Here is a 15,425-nt window from a genome sequence, read left to right on the forward strand (position 1 = left end):
AGAACCTAAATTGATGAGACTATAGAGGCTGAAGGAAATGAGTAAATCCACTGTGTGTCCCCATCCCAGAAAGACCCTGAAGGCACAAGTAACAGGCTCCAATAGCAACATGCTGATGGGTCATTTACTGATTGTTTTCTATCCTTTAAATAAATCTCCCAGGTCTTATCTACACTTCATTGGGATTAAAGCAGTATTGATTAATGCTCAACATTATTAACCATCAGGAAATGCAAATCAAAACCACTGTGAGGTACCACTTCACACTTGGGACAGCTATATTCAAAAATAAAAATAATAATATGTGTTGGGGAGAATGTGGTGAAATCGGAATCCTCATACACTGCTGGTGGAATTGCAAAATGGTACAGCCTCTTTGGAAAACAGTGTGGCAGTTCTTGAAAAGGTTAAACATCAAATTGCCATATGACCCAGCAATTCCACACTTAGATATATACCCAAGAGAAACTAAGACATGTGTCCATACAAAAACTTGTACACAAATGTTAATAGCAGCCAAAAAATAGCAGCCATTCATAGTAGCCAAAACACAGAGACAAGCCAAATGCCCATTCAATGGACAAATAATAGATAAACAAAACCTGTTCTATCCATACAATGGGATATTATTCAGCAATAAAAAGGAATGAAGTGGTGATACATGCTACACCACAGATGGAACTTGAAATAGTATGCTAAGTGAAAGAAGTAACAAAGAGCCTCTCCTTGACCAACTTTAGTCAGCTTCCTCTAAGCCCTTTTCTCAATTAGGCCCCACCCTTGGGCCTTGTGCTCAGGACTGCATAGCCCAGATTTAGCAAGAATCCTGTTAAGTCAATTTAGCAGAATCTCCCACCCTCAAAACCTGATTATCCTCAATATCTGACCAAATTCCTCATCTTCCATCATCCCGCACATGACGTCTGATCATCACCTTAGCCTGCCTTCTGCAAGAATCCCATTAGGTAGGTTTAGCAAGAATTCCCCCTACCTTTGATGTCTCCTCTAGTAATTTTCCTCCACCCCTTCACCTTCAACTGGCTCCACTTGTCTTATATTTGGAATTAAGCACCATTCTATACTGAGGTCTCTTTTTCCCTGTTGTCATAGTTCCTGGATAAAATCGCTGTTCACAGCTTGAACTTATTGTCTGGCTCTGGTTTTCTGTAACAGAAGCCAACCACAAAAGATTACATATTATATGATTCCATTTATATAAAATATCCAGAATAGGCAAATCTGTAGAGACAGAAGGTAGATTAGTTACTGCCTTGGGATAGGGGATTTGGGGGTCACAGAGAGTCTGCTAATGGGTACAGAATTCCTTTTGTGGGTGATGAAAATGTTCTAACATGAAATGTGGTGATGGTTGCACAATTCTGTGAATATATTAAACGCCACTGAATTGTACATTTTAAATGGGAGAATTGTATAGTATGTGAATCATTTCTTAATAAAGCCATTAAAAAAGAAGCATTAGTTATATTCTTTGGATGATGGGAAAGAGGAAAGTTACTTTTTTATTAGCAAAATATTTAGGATTTTTAAAATTAAAATAATCTATAGAGTGTAACAGTTTTAAAAACATTTTTAAATTTCTATCTGAAAATGGCAACTAGTAATTACAACTTCTGTTTTTGAGTGTGCACTATAGACTAGGCAATGCTGGGTGCTTTGCATATATCATCTCCTGCAACAGCCCCAACTACAAATTGGTAATGATTATTCTTACAAATAATAACAGGTTCAGGAAAGGTAAGTGATAACCGGTTCAGGAAAGTTAAGTGGTCTGCCCCAAACCAAAACATTGTAGAACCCAAGCCTAAAGAGAATTTCTCATCTCCAAATCTTATGTTACACACTCTGAGACCAATATGTTTAGAGGCATAGGGGGAAATGTTGATAATGTTAATAATACTGAATTTCTTCTACCTAGTTACTGAAACTAGAAGTGAGATCATACTTAGTATAGGGCCTGGCATAAAATAAGCGTTCAATAAATATCAATAACTAGTCATTATTATTATTATTATTATTCCCCAAATTTAGTGACCTTTTTGCCTCATTGGTCCTTTTTGGACATTTTGCAGGTTTTGACACCAGTGCTTATTCCCCTTCTTCCTAATACTTTAACTTCTCTGGGGTTCCATGACACGTTTTCTGGTTTTCTTCTTATCCCTCTGACGGTTCCTCAATTTCTTAGATATGACACCAAAAACATGATCTGTAAAGGAAAGAAATAATGAATTGGACTTCATCAAAATTACAAAAGACACCATTAAGACCATAAAATTTGAGAAATAATATTTGAAAATCCTACACCTAACAAAAGACATTTAACCCATATGTGTGTGTGTGTGTATGTGTATATATATATACTCACAATACTCACAATTCAAAAGGAAAACAACACAATTAACAAATAGGCAAATTATTTGAAATGATGCATCACCAGGAAAGGTATATGAGTGGCTAGTGTGTACAGGAAAAGATGCTCAACATCATTTGCCACTTAAAAATGCTAATAAAATCACAATGAGGTACCATTACATATTCACTAGAATGGCTATAAAGAAGACAATAACGGTTGTTGGTAAGGATGTGAAGAACATTCCTTCATTGCTGGAGGGAGTGTAAAATGGTACGGAAGCTTTGGAAAACAGTTTGGCAGTTTTGTAGAGTTGAACTTACGAGATCACACAAAGACTTTGACACAAGCAGGCAGAGTAGCATTATTCAGAATGCCCCAAACTGGAAATAATCCAAATGTGCATGAACTGGTGACTGAATAAAAACAATGTGGTATACAATGGAATACTATTCAGCAACAGAAAGGAGCAAAGTACTGATGTATAAGATATGGATATCTTAGTCTGTTCCTGCTGCTACAACAAAATACCACGCCTGGGCTATTTATAAATAACAGAAATTTATTTCTCCCAATTCTGGAGGCTGGGAAGTTCAAGATCAGGGTGCCAGCAGGTTTGGTGTCTGATGAGGGTTTGCTCTCTGCTTCAAGACAGTATCTTGTTGCTGCATCCTCTGGAGGGATGAGTGATATGTCATCACATGGTGGAAGAGATGAAAGAGACAGGCAGCTCTCTAAACCCTCTTTTATAAGGGCATTAATCACTCCCCAAAGGGCCCCATCTCTTAATATCATCACCTTGGAAGTTGAGTTTCAATATACAAATCTTAGAGGGACACAAACATCAAACCATAGCAATTGTTGGACCCCAAAATCATTGTGCTAAGTAAGAGAAGCCAGACACAAAACAGGTTGGACCCCAAAATCATTGTGCTAAGTAAGAGAAGCCAGACACAAAACACAATATATGTCATTTATATGGTTCCATTTATATAATAGTTCTAGAAAAGGCAAACATAGAAACAAAAAGTAGATGAGTGTCTGGAGCTGGAGGTTGGAGATTGACTGCAAATGGGCATGAGGGCAATTTTTGGGGTGATGGAGATGTTCTAAAACTGGATTATGTTGATGGTTGCACAACTTTATAAATTTACTAAACATCATAAATTGCACACTTACAGAGGCTGAATTTTATGCTATATACCTCAAGAAAGCTATGGAAGAATAAAGCTATTAAATAATTTTTTAAAGACATTAGAATTGTTACTGTTAATTCTACAGGCATTTTCATTAGTGAACTATTTGAAAGACTAAAGAGACAAGAAGAATTTTCATTGCCTGAAAATAAATAGAAGAGACAAAGAATTTCCTGTGATTTCATCTAAGGGCAGGGAAGAATAGCCCTACAGAATGAACTGGAGCAGGCACATTGAGGGAAAAATAGATGAAGTTATTTTCTGATATCTCATAAGTTTGTTTTTTTCATATAAAGATTACAAATATAATGTTGTGAGCACAATTATGGAAGTAGCCAAGACATTTAACCAGTGTGAGGAAGAAGGTTAAGCAGGGAACGTTTTACCAGTGTCTTAAAGGAAGAAAGGAGTTAGCCAGATAAGCTTAGGGAGGGAATGACATCTGGGCAGAGGAGGCAGCTTGAGCAAAGACAGAGAGGCAAGGAACAGCATAGGATCAGAGTTCAAATCCTGGAACTGCCAATTGACTGGGCAGTCTTTTTTTAATATGATTTTTTATTGTGTTAAAATACACGTAACACAAAATTTACCATCTTAACTATTTTTAAGTGTATTTATAGTTCAATGGTATTAAATACGTTCATAATGTGCAACGCTCACCACCATTCATCTCCATAGCTCTTTTCACCTTTTAAAACTGAAAGTCTACATCCATTAAACAAATAATTCCCATTTTGTCCATATCCCAGCTTCTGGCAACCATCATTCTACTGTCTGTTTCTATGATTTTCACCAATCTAAGTACCTTATATAAGTGGAATTATACAGTACTTCTTTGTTTTTATGACTGGCTTATTTTACTAAGACTAATATCCTCAAGGCTCATCCATGTTATACCATATATCAGGATTTTCTTCCTTTTTTAATGCTGAGTAATATTCCACTGTATGGATATGCCACATTTGCATATCCATTCATCTGTCAATAAACATTTAGGTTGCTTGTACATTTTAGCTATTGTGAATAATGCTGCTATATACATGGGAGTGCAAATATCTCTTTGAGACCGTTTTCAAAGTTTGGGGGGCATATACCCAGAAATGGAATTGCTGGATCATATGCTAATTCTATTTTCAATTCTTGAGGTGTTGCTATACTTGTTTTCCAAAGTGGCTATGTCATTTTACATCTCCACCCACAGTGCACAAGGGTTCCAATTTCTCCATATCCTCTCCAACACTTGTTATTTTGTTTTTTTGATAGTAGCCATCTTTTTAAATTTAAGATGGTATCTCAGTGAAGTTTTGATTTACATTTTCCTAATGATTAAATGATTGTAAAATCTTTTGCAAACTATTTAACCTCTTTAAATGTTTGTTTCTTGGCATGTAAAATGGAGGTGATACAAAATAAACTATCTAATTAATTGAGGCACTATGATGATTGAACCAGAAAAACCCATGAAAAACATTTAGCTCTGTGTTCACCAATGATAAATGTTCAATCCTATGTGAGGAGCTACCAAAACAGTGGCTCTTAGCCTAGAGTTTTTAGAGTATGTGAATGTCCCCTTCACGTACATGGGGTGCACTCCTATGATAATATTTTTTACCCGGTATTATTGAAAAGAATTATGTAGAGAGATGATCTAGTTAATTGGCATGTTAGATATGCTGATATGCTCCAATGTAAGGTGATCTTCCATTTTTCAAATAATAAGAATCCCAAAGATGTTTGCTCAACTAAAATATTTAGCTGGATAACACTATCCTATATTTATTTATAACACTTTAATTAAACATATAGATTTAAAATACAGGAAATTTCAATTTTCACATTTCAATTTTATTCCAATTTTTCAAATATCAGCATCTACAACACAGTTACTCCTATTTTTTGAGACATCTAAGCTTTCCAATAAAATTATGTTCACTTCCTTCCAAGTAGTCTGAGATAAGGCACTTTTTTAATTCATGTCTATGTATATATTCAACATATGAGTCTATGCTAAGTAAAAGAAACTGGTCACAAAAGACCATATATTGTATTATTCCACTTATATAAATGTCCAGAACAGCCAAATTTATAAAGCCAGAAAGTAGATTAGTGGTTTCCAAAGGTAGTAGGAAAGGAGGTGTGGGGAAAAGGATAGGAAGTGATTATTAATGGATATGAAGTTTCTTCTTGGGATGATAAAAATGTTTAAAATTAGATTTTGTTAATGGTTGTGCAACTCTCTGTACATACTAAAACCATTGACTCGTACAATTTAAAAAGGTGAATTTCATGTTATATGAATTATATCTCAATAAAACTGCTTTTAAAAAGCACTGGTAAGTATAACAAGAAACATGAAACTATTTAACGTTGTATGTACTATATCACATGTTCCAAAAAGGTATAAAGCTAAAACTAATGGAAGAAAAAGGGAACACAAAAACCTATCATCTAAGTGGAAGATTTTAACACATACCTCTCAATTCTGCACATGTCTCAATAAATACACAAAAACAATGAATACAAATATAAATAATTTGGGCCAGGCACGGTGGCTCATGCCTCTAATACCAGCACTTTGGGAGGCAGAGGAGGGCGGATCACAAGGTCAGGAGTTCAAGACCAGCCTGGATAAGATGGTGAAACCCTGTCTCTACTAAAAATACAAAAATTAACCTGGCACGGTGGTGGGTGCCTGTAATCCCAGGTACTCGGGAGGCTGAGGCAGAGAACTGCTTGAACACGGGAGGTGGAGGTTGCAGTGAGCCAAGATTGTGCCACTGCACTTCAGCCTGGGTGACAGCGTGAGACTCCATCTCTAAATAAATAAATAAATACATAAATTGAACAATATGATAAACAAACTTGACATAATTGACATAGATAAAACACAGCACTGAACAGATGCAGAATGCATATTCTCATCAAATTTCCTCAGAATATTTACAAAAGTAAACCCTGTGCCATGTCACTAAGGAAATTCAACAGATTTTGCAATACAGAAATCATACAAAATATAGTTTCTGTCGACATAAGGATAAGCTAAAAAAAAACACCCAGATATATTCTATGTGGAATTCACCACATTTATACAATAAAGGAGAAAAAACAAATGATTATCTCAAAAGATACAGAAAAAAGCACTTGACAAACATCAACGTTGATTCATACTAGCTACTGAATCCAACAGCACGTCAAAAAGATAATACATCATCTAAATGGGTTTCATCCCAGAGATGCCAGGATGGTTTAACATACATCACATAACAGAATTAAAAACAAAAACCATACATCATCTCAGTAGATGCAGAAAAAGCAAAAACTCTCAAAAAACTAAGCATAAAAGGGACTTACCTTAAAATAATAAAAGTCATGTATGACAAACCCAGAGCCAACATCATATTAAATGGGGAAAAGTTGAAAGCACTCCCCCTGAGAACCGAAACAAGACAAGTACCCCCACGGTCACCACTCCTATTCAACATCGTTCTGGAAGTCCTAGCCAGAGCAGTGAAGCAAAAGAAGGAAATAAAGGGCATCCCAATTGGAAAAGAGGAAGTCAAACTATCACTGTTTGCAGACAATATGATCGCATACCTAGAAAATCCTAAAGACTCCACAAAAAGATACCTAGATGTGATAAACAAATTCAGTAAAGTCTCAGGTTACAAAATCAATGCACTTAAATCAGTGGCACTGCTATACACCAACAGTGACTAAGATGAGAATTACATCAAGAACTCAATCCCTTTTACAAGTGAAACAAACAAACAAACAAAAAAACAACCTAGGAATATACTTAACCAAGGAGGTGAAAGGTTGCTACAAGAAAAACTACAAAACACTGCCAAAAGAAATCATAGATGACACAAACAAGTGGAAATGCATCCCATGTTTGTGGATTGGAAGAGTAAATATTATGAAAATGACCATACTGCCCAAAGCAATCTACAGATTCAATGCAATCCCCATCAAACATAAACATTATTTTTCACAGAATTAGAAAAAATAATCCTAAAATTCACATGGAACCAAAAAGAGCCCAAATAGCCAAAGCAATCCTAAGCAAAAAGAACAAATCTGGAAGTATCACATTACCAGACTTCAAATTATACTACAGAACTATAGTTATCAAAATAGCATGGTACTGTTATAAAAGTAGACCAATGGAACAGAACAGAGAACCCAGAAATAAAGCCAAATATTTGCAACCAACTGATCTTTGACAAAGCATACAAAAACATAAACTGGGGAATTAACACCCTATCTAATAAATGGTGTGGGACTGGCAAGCCACATGTAGAAAAATGAAAATGGATCTCTATCTCTCATTTTGTAAAAAAAAATCAACAGAAGATGGATCAAAGACTTAAATCTAAGACCTGAAACCATAAAAATTCTAGAAGACAATATTGGAAAAACTCTTCTAGACATCGGCCTGACTAAAAATTCATGACTAAGATCCCAAAAGCAAAGGCAACAAAAACAAAAATAAATAATGGAGCCTAATTAAACTAAAAAGCTTCTGCACAGCAAAAGAAATAATCATCAGAGTAAACAGCCCACAGAATGGGAGAAAATATTTGCAAACTATGCATCTGACAAAGGACTAGTATCCAAAACCTACAAATAACTCAAACAAATCAGCAAGAAAAAAAAAATCCCACCAAAAAGTGGGCAAAGGACACAAATAGATATTTCTCAAAAGAAGATATATAAATGGCCAACAAACATATGAAAAATGCTCAAAATCACTGAGCATCAAGGAAATGCAAATTAAAACCACAATGAGATACTCTCCTTACTCCTGCAAGAATGGCCATAATTAAAAAGTCAAAAAACAATAGATGTTGGTATGGATGGGGAGAAAAGGGAAGGCTTATACATTGCTGGTGGAAATGTAAATTAGTATAACCTCTATGGAAAACAGTATGGAGATTCGTTAAATAACTAAAAGTATATCTACCATTTGATTCAGCAATCCCACTACTGGGTATTTACCCAAAGGGAAAGGAGTCATTATATGAAAAAGACACATGTACACATATGTTTATAGCAGCACAATTCACAATTGCAAAGATGTGGAACCAACTTAAGTGCCCATCAACTAATGAGCAGATAAAGAAAGTGTGGTATATATACACCATGGAATATTACTCAGCCATAAAAAGGAATGAAATAATGTCTTTTGCAGCAACTTGGATGGAGCTGAAGGCCATTATTCTATGTGAAATAACACAAAAGTGGAAGACCAAAAATCATATGTTCTCACTTATAAGTGGGAGCTGAGCTATGAGTACACAAATGCATACAGAGTGATATAATGGACTTTAGAGACTCAGAAGGGGGAGGATGGGAGGAGAGCTAGGGATAAAAAAAAAAAACTATACATTAGGTACAATGTACACTATTCAGGCGATGGGTACACTAAAATTTCAGAATTCACCAGTATATAATTCATCCATGTAACAAAAAACCACTTGTACCCCAAAAGCTATTGAAATACATTTTTAAAAAACCTCACTATTTATATCTACAAATAAAGCTGTTAGCAAACTAGGAATAGAAGGGAATTTCCTACATAGGATAAACAGTATCTACCCAATTCCTACATCAAACATTGTGCTGAATAGTAAAATGCTGAAAGATTAGGAGCAAGTCGAAGTTGCCTATCATCACCACTGCAGTTCAGCATTGTACTGGAGACCCCAGGCTGTGAAGTAAGATGGGTAAAGAAATAAATGTGTGGAAGAAATAAACTATCATTATTCAGACACCATGATTGTATCCATGGAAAATCCAAAATGTTCTAGATAAATTATGAGTTAATAAGTCAGTTTTACAAGGCTGCATAACCCCAATCTATAAATTATTAGAATTAATATGTGAATTGATCAAGATTGTTGGATACAATGTTAAGATATAAAAGTCAATTGTATTTTTGGAACCAATAATTGGAAAAGTTGAAGAAAACCTAAATAAATAATGATATTTGCCATGTTCATGGATTAGAATTCCCAACAGTGTAAATATGTTAAGTAGTGTATATGTACATTATGTTTAGTTAATATAAATACCCCTAAATTTATGTAGATATTCAATAACATCTCAATCAAAATGTGTCTATGTGTGTTTGAAAACTGATAAGCCAATTTTAAAACCATATGAAAATATAAAGAGCCAAGAACAGCCAAGACAAGCTTGAGGAAGAAGAAGATTACGATGGGAAAACTTACTCTACTAGATATCAAAATTTAGTATAAGTAATTAGGACAGTATTATACTGGTAAAAATATATATGATATATATAAAATAAAAATGTATAAAAAATATATAATATACGTATACACAAATAAGACCAAGCAAAGTGAATAGAGAGCCCAATGACAGACAGTGCATTTATAGATACTTAATTTACAAGAAATGTGGCACTGCAGAGTAATGGGGAAAGAACGGGTCTTCAATAAATGGTATTGGTTCAATTGGAAAACAAAATAGAAAAAATAGATTTGCTCTTATTTCACAATATATTCCAAAACCTCTTCCAAGCCTATCACAGTTCTAAGTACTATCTAGAAGTTAATATAGGAAAATGTCTTCATTGCCTTTGGATAGGCAACAATAAAAACATAAAACGTACTAACCATAAAGAGAAAAATTATAAATGGATTGCATTACAATTGATAATTTTGTTATCAATTGTCTCTATCATGAGGGTGAAAAGCATACTATAGACTGGACTTGACAAGAGACTCATATCCAAAATACAAAAAGCTCCTACAACTCAATAAAAAAATGGCCAAAAGCTACATTAAAAATTAGGCAATGAACTTGAAAAAGCATAAGAAAGGATATCCAAATATGCAATTAACTTATGAAACTTAGCTATTATAGATATGCAAAATAAGCCAATGATGAAATATTACTAAATGCCTACAAAAGAATGGCTAAAATTAAAGATTGGTGATATCAAGTATTAACTAAAGCCACCAGAACTTTCATGTACTCCTGGCCAGCACATAAAGTGATGCAATCAGTTTAGAAAAAATTTTGATACTACTATGGCATTTGAAAATACTGTATGTAAAAACCATAGAATACAGTTAAGATAGTACTCAGAAAAAAGTTTATAGCATTAAATATTCAATATTACAAATAAAGATAAAAACTAATGAAATAAGCATCCATTTTAACAAATTAAAAAAAGAACAGCAAAATAAACCCAAAGGAAATAGAAGCAAGGAAATAAAGTTCAGAGCACAAATTAGTAAAATAGAAAGCAAACATGCAATAGAGAAAATCATTAACCAAGCAAAAGTATAATTAAATTGATAAACCTCTAATGAGATTAATCAGGGGAAAAAAGAGAGAGATCATGCATATAACAAACATTAAGAATGAAAAGAGAAAGTAAATATAGATTCTTCAAATATGAAAAGATTAAAATCTATTATGAATAACTTTTTACTAATATATTAGAAAATTTAGATGAAATGAGTTTCTAGAGAAATAGAACATACAGCTAACTCAAGAAGAAATTGAAAGCCTGAATAGTCATATACCATAAGAAATGGAATCAACACTCAAAGATCTTTCCAAAAAAACAATTTATAAGCTTAGATGGCTGCAACAGGGTATCTGCCAACATTCAAAACAGAAATAATTTTACACATACTATTCCAGAAAACAGAAAAACAGGGATACTCCCCAACTCATTTTATGAAGCTTACATAACCTTAATAGCAAACTCTAATGAAGATGTTATAAAATAGGAAAATTACAAGCCAACTTTACTTATGAACATATATGCAAAAATCCTGAACAAATAATTAGCAAATTTACTTCAATATCATATTGATCTACTTTAGGAATTCAAGATTGGTTTAACTTTAGACAGTCAATTATTGTAATTCACTACATTAACAGATTAGAGGGAAAAAACAATAGAAACAAGAAAAATAGTGTGATAGAAAATTCAACATACATTCATGATTAAAACAAACAAACAACAAAAAACCTTAGCAACCTAAGACTAGAAGGGAACTTCCTCAATCTTAAAAATTTCCCCCTAAGCGGTATTCCCAGTTACTCAGGAGGCTGAGGGAGGAGGTTCACTTGAGCCCAGGAGTTTGAGTTCAGCCTGGGCAACATAGCAAGGTCCCATCTCTACATAAATAAATAAACAAATGTCCCCTTGAGAGCAGGAATAAAACAAGAGTGCTTTTATTTAGCATTGTACTGGAGAGAAGGTTGTATAAGTGTTGCAAAGGATATCAAATCAATGTACTAAATTCAGTTATAGTCATAAATATATGTAATATCTAGAAATAAAGCTAACAAAAGATATGAAATACTTCTATGGAAAAAATATAAAACCTTATTGAAAGACAGTAAAGGAGATCTGCATAGTGTCAAAATATATAATATCAATGCATTAAAAAACTCAATATTGTGAAATGGCAAGTTAGTACAATACCAATAAGAAATGAGTCTGTTTTGGTTTTGATTTGCTTTGATCTGATCTTTTTGGTGAAACTTGGCAAGCTAATTCTAAAATTTACATGGAGGTACAAAGAGCCAAAAATAGCCAAAACATTTTGAAGAAGAGAAGGTAGGTGAATTTGAGATCTACCAGATCTCAAGACTTATTTTTAAATCCATAGTAATGTACATAGTGCAATATTAGTCTAGGAACAGACAAATGGGACATAAGGCACGGTGATAGATGAAGAAGTGACACTGCCTATTCAGAAGGCAGTGGTAGACTTTTCAATAACTACTTCTGGAAATATTGAATATCCATACAAAAAATTCACACAGAAAAATAAAATTGAAGGGCCAGCTGCAATGACTCACACCTGTAATCCCACATGTTCGGAGGCTGAGGCATGAGGATCGCTTGAGGCCAGGAGTTTGAGACTAGCCTGGGTAAGATAACAAGACCCCGTCTCTGCAAAAAATAAAAAATTTAGTGAGGCATAGTAGTGCATGACTATATTCTCGGCTACTCAGGAGACTGAGGTGGGAGGATTGCTTGAGCCCAGAAGTTCAAGGCTGCAGTGAGCTATGATTGTGCCACTGCACTCCAGCCTGGGCAACAGAGCAAGACCTCATTGTCTGTCACGTCTGTCTCCAAAAAAGGTTGGTGATGACATCACCAAGGCAACCAGTGACTGGAAGGGTCTGAGGATTACAATGAAACTGACCATTCAGAACAGACCAGCCCAGACTGAGGTGGTAACTTCTGCCTCTGTACTGATCATCAAAGGCCTCAAGGAACTTCCAAGAGACTGAAAGAAACAGACGAACATTAAACACAGTAGAAATACCACTTTTGATGAGACTGTCAACACTGACAGATAGATATGGCATCGATCTTTAGCCTGAGAACTCTCCAGAACTGTTAATGAGATCCTGAGGACTGCCCAGTCTGTGGGCTGCAGTGGTGATGGCCACCACTCTCAGGACATCATAGATGACATCAACAATGGGACAGTGGAATGCCCAACTAGTTAAAGAGTATTGAAATATAAAAATACCTTAATAAAGTTAAAGAGTATTGAAATATAAAAATACCATTTGACAATCAAAATAAAGAAAAAGGTTTTTGGATCATTACAAAAGCAGCAAGGACTTGGCCAAGGTTCAGGAGAGGAAGATAGCCCAGAGAAGTAAGCCCAAAGTTTGAAACTGGTTTTGCCCTCAAGGCATATGCCAACTTGAATATGAGAGCTGAGAGGCTGAGAATGTAAACAGTAAGTGGTAGCTAAGAGACTGAGAAGCCAAGCAGAATTCACAGGACTGGGTACTGAAGTTCACAGCCTGCAGAGGAGAGGCTCTGGCTTTTGGTGAGAATCCCAAACAGTCTTGCCTCAGAAATAAGGATAAACTGGAAATAGACCCCTCACGAGGACTGGAGTCCAGTTTTCTTTTCTTTTTTCTTTTTATTTTTCGCTCAGGCTGGAGTGCAGTGATGCAATCTTGGCTCACTGCAACCTCCACCTCCCGAGTTCAAGCAATTCTCCTGCCTCAGCCTCCTGAGTAGCTGGGATTACAGGCGCCCACCACAATGCCCAGCTAATTTTTGTATTTTTAGTAGAGCCGAGTTTCGCCATGTTGGCCAGGGTGGTTCAAACTCCTGTCCTCAAGTGATCCACACACCTTGGCCTCCCAAAGTGCTGGGATGACAGGTGTTAGCCACCGTGCCCCGCCAGAGTCCAGTTTTCAATCAGCTCAATAACCAGATTAAGTTGATCAGTCCCTAGCCTAACTGACTGACAAATGGAACAGTAAATTCTCTCTAGAAGATAAAAATCAGCCAAAGCCTGAAATAATCCCTACAATTTTCTACATATACTTCCCAGAACCCAATCAAAACCAGCAATTTGAAAAGAAAAAAAATTTTTTAACAAAAACATAGAATTTTGTTAAAGCAGCAAATAAAATACACTCATAAACAAGCCAGATATTAAAGTTATGAAATATGACTGTTTAAATAACTGCAATTAATATGTTCAAGAAATCAGATGACAAAATGAGAGATTTCAGTAGATAAGAAAATGATTTTAAAAGAATCGATGGGAATTCTAAAGCTAAAAACAACAATATCTGAAATTAAGAATTCAGTGAGTGGGTTTAATAGCAAATTAGATAAAACTGAAGAGAAAGAACTTGGAACTTGGAAGATTATAGGTCAGGAATAAAATCCTGAATGTCAAATGGAGAAAGAAAAGAGTGGAAAATACAGAAAATCGCCTAAGAAACAAAGGTCTAATATAAGTATAATCAAAGTTCAGAACAAAGGGAAAGAGAGAATGAAGTAGAAGCAATATTTGAAGACATAATGGCACAGAATTTTCAAAAACCAGCAGAAGATTCAGGAAGGGCAAACAACCCCTACATGTATCTTAGTAAAACTGCTGAAAACCAAAGACAAAAAGAAAATCTTAAAAGCAGCTAGAGATATAATTCAAAAGCAGACAGAACTCAACTACATTGTTTAGGGATGCTTAGATAGGTATCTTAACTTTTTAAAAAGCAATAAATTATTGTTTTTAAATGTAAGACATCTGTTGTCTCTAAAGGACAATGGGGGAAGTGATTGGGAAGGACTTCCTTTGGTGCTGGCAATGTTCAATTTCCTAACCTCAATAGTGGTTACCTGGGCAGTTGCCTTATAATTATTCATTAAACTGCACATGCATGTTGTGTGTACTTTTCTGTATTTATTTATAATGCACAATAAAAGGGAAAAAGCTAAGTAATGTTTTTAAAATACGTTTTACAAGTGATATTGTTGATTTTTTTTCTTAGAGACTGATGACACAGAGTACTTTCTGTGGAAATGTTTTTCATCTTAGTGTTTTCATTAGCATTATCATAGTGTTATTTTAATCTGTAGGAGATTTTCCCCAGAACTTAGAAATATCTACTTCTTGTAGAGCACACAAATGAAAAAAAAATTGAACAAGGACAATATTTTCAAAATTAAAAGAACAGTTGGTTGGAAAAGAATGACTACCAAATATAATTGCAGAACCAATTGAAACATATGCTATAGATAAAGGATAATATTTTGTGGTGAGTATGTGGGAAATTTTTATCTTTTTGGCAATGAAATCTGTTAATTTCGGTGTCTGCTTAAGAGCTATTTATTTTTAAAAATCAAAACAGATTTTAATGCATAAAACATTTTTGTTGTTGTTAGTTGAGCCTGCATAATTAGCCTCCTATTCTTTCCTAAGTCAGCAAAAAAACTGTTTCTGTACAATAAATTTTCAGGTTCCATTTGTAAACATCCTATTTGAGCCTGTGCTGCAATGGACCACAGTATAGTTACTGTCTTTTTATTTTTTTATTTTTTA

At 34.7% G+C, this 15,425-nt stretch overlaps 1 long non-coding RNA gene across 1 annotated transcript in view; it reads right to left on the reverse strand.

The window, feature by feature from the left end:
• The window catches only part of LOC129049738 (uncharacterized), a 90,686-nt gene that overhangs the window by 65,863 nt on the left and 9,398 nt on the right, over positions 1-15,425 (reverse strand). Inside the window, exons 2-3 of the long non-coding RNA XR_008513027.2 lie at positions 2,054-2,224; positions 992-1,164 (exon numbers count right to left, since the gene is read on the reverse strand). This is a non-coding gene — a long non-coding RNA (uncharacterized LOC129049738). The remainder of the gene's footprint in view (positions 1-991; positions 1,165-2,053; positions 2,225-15,425) is intronic.

The sequence above is a fragment of the Pongo abelii genome, chromosome 15, assembly GCF_028885655.2.
Source record: "Pongo abelii isolate AG06213 chromosome 15, NHGRI_mPonAbe1-v2.0_pri, whole genome shotgun sequence".
Taxonomy (NCBI): domain Eukaryota; kingdom Metazoa; phylum Chordata; class Mammalia; order Primates; family Hominidae; genus Pongo; species Pongo abelii.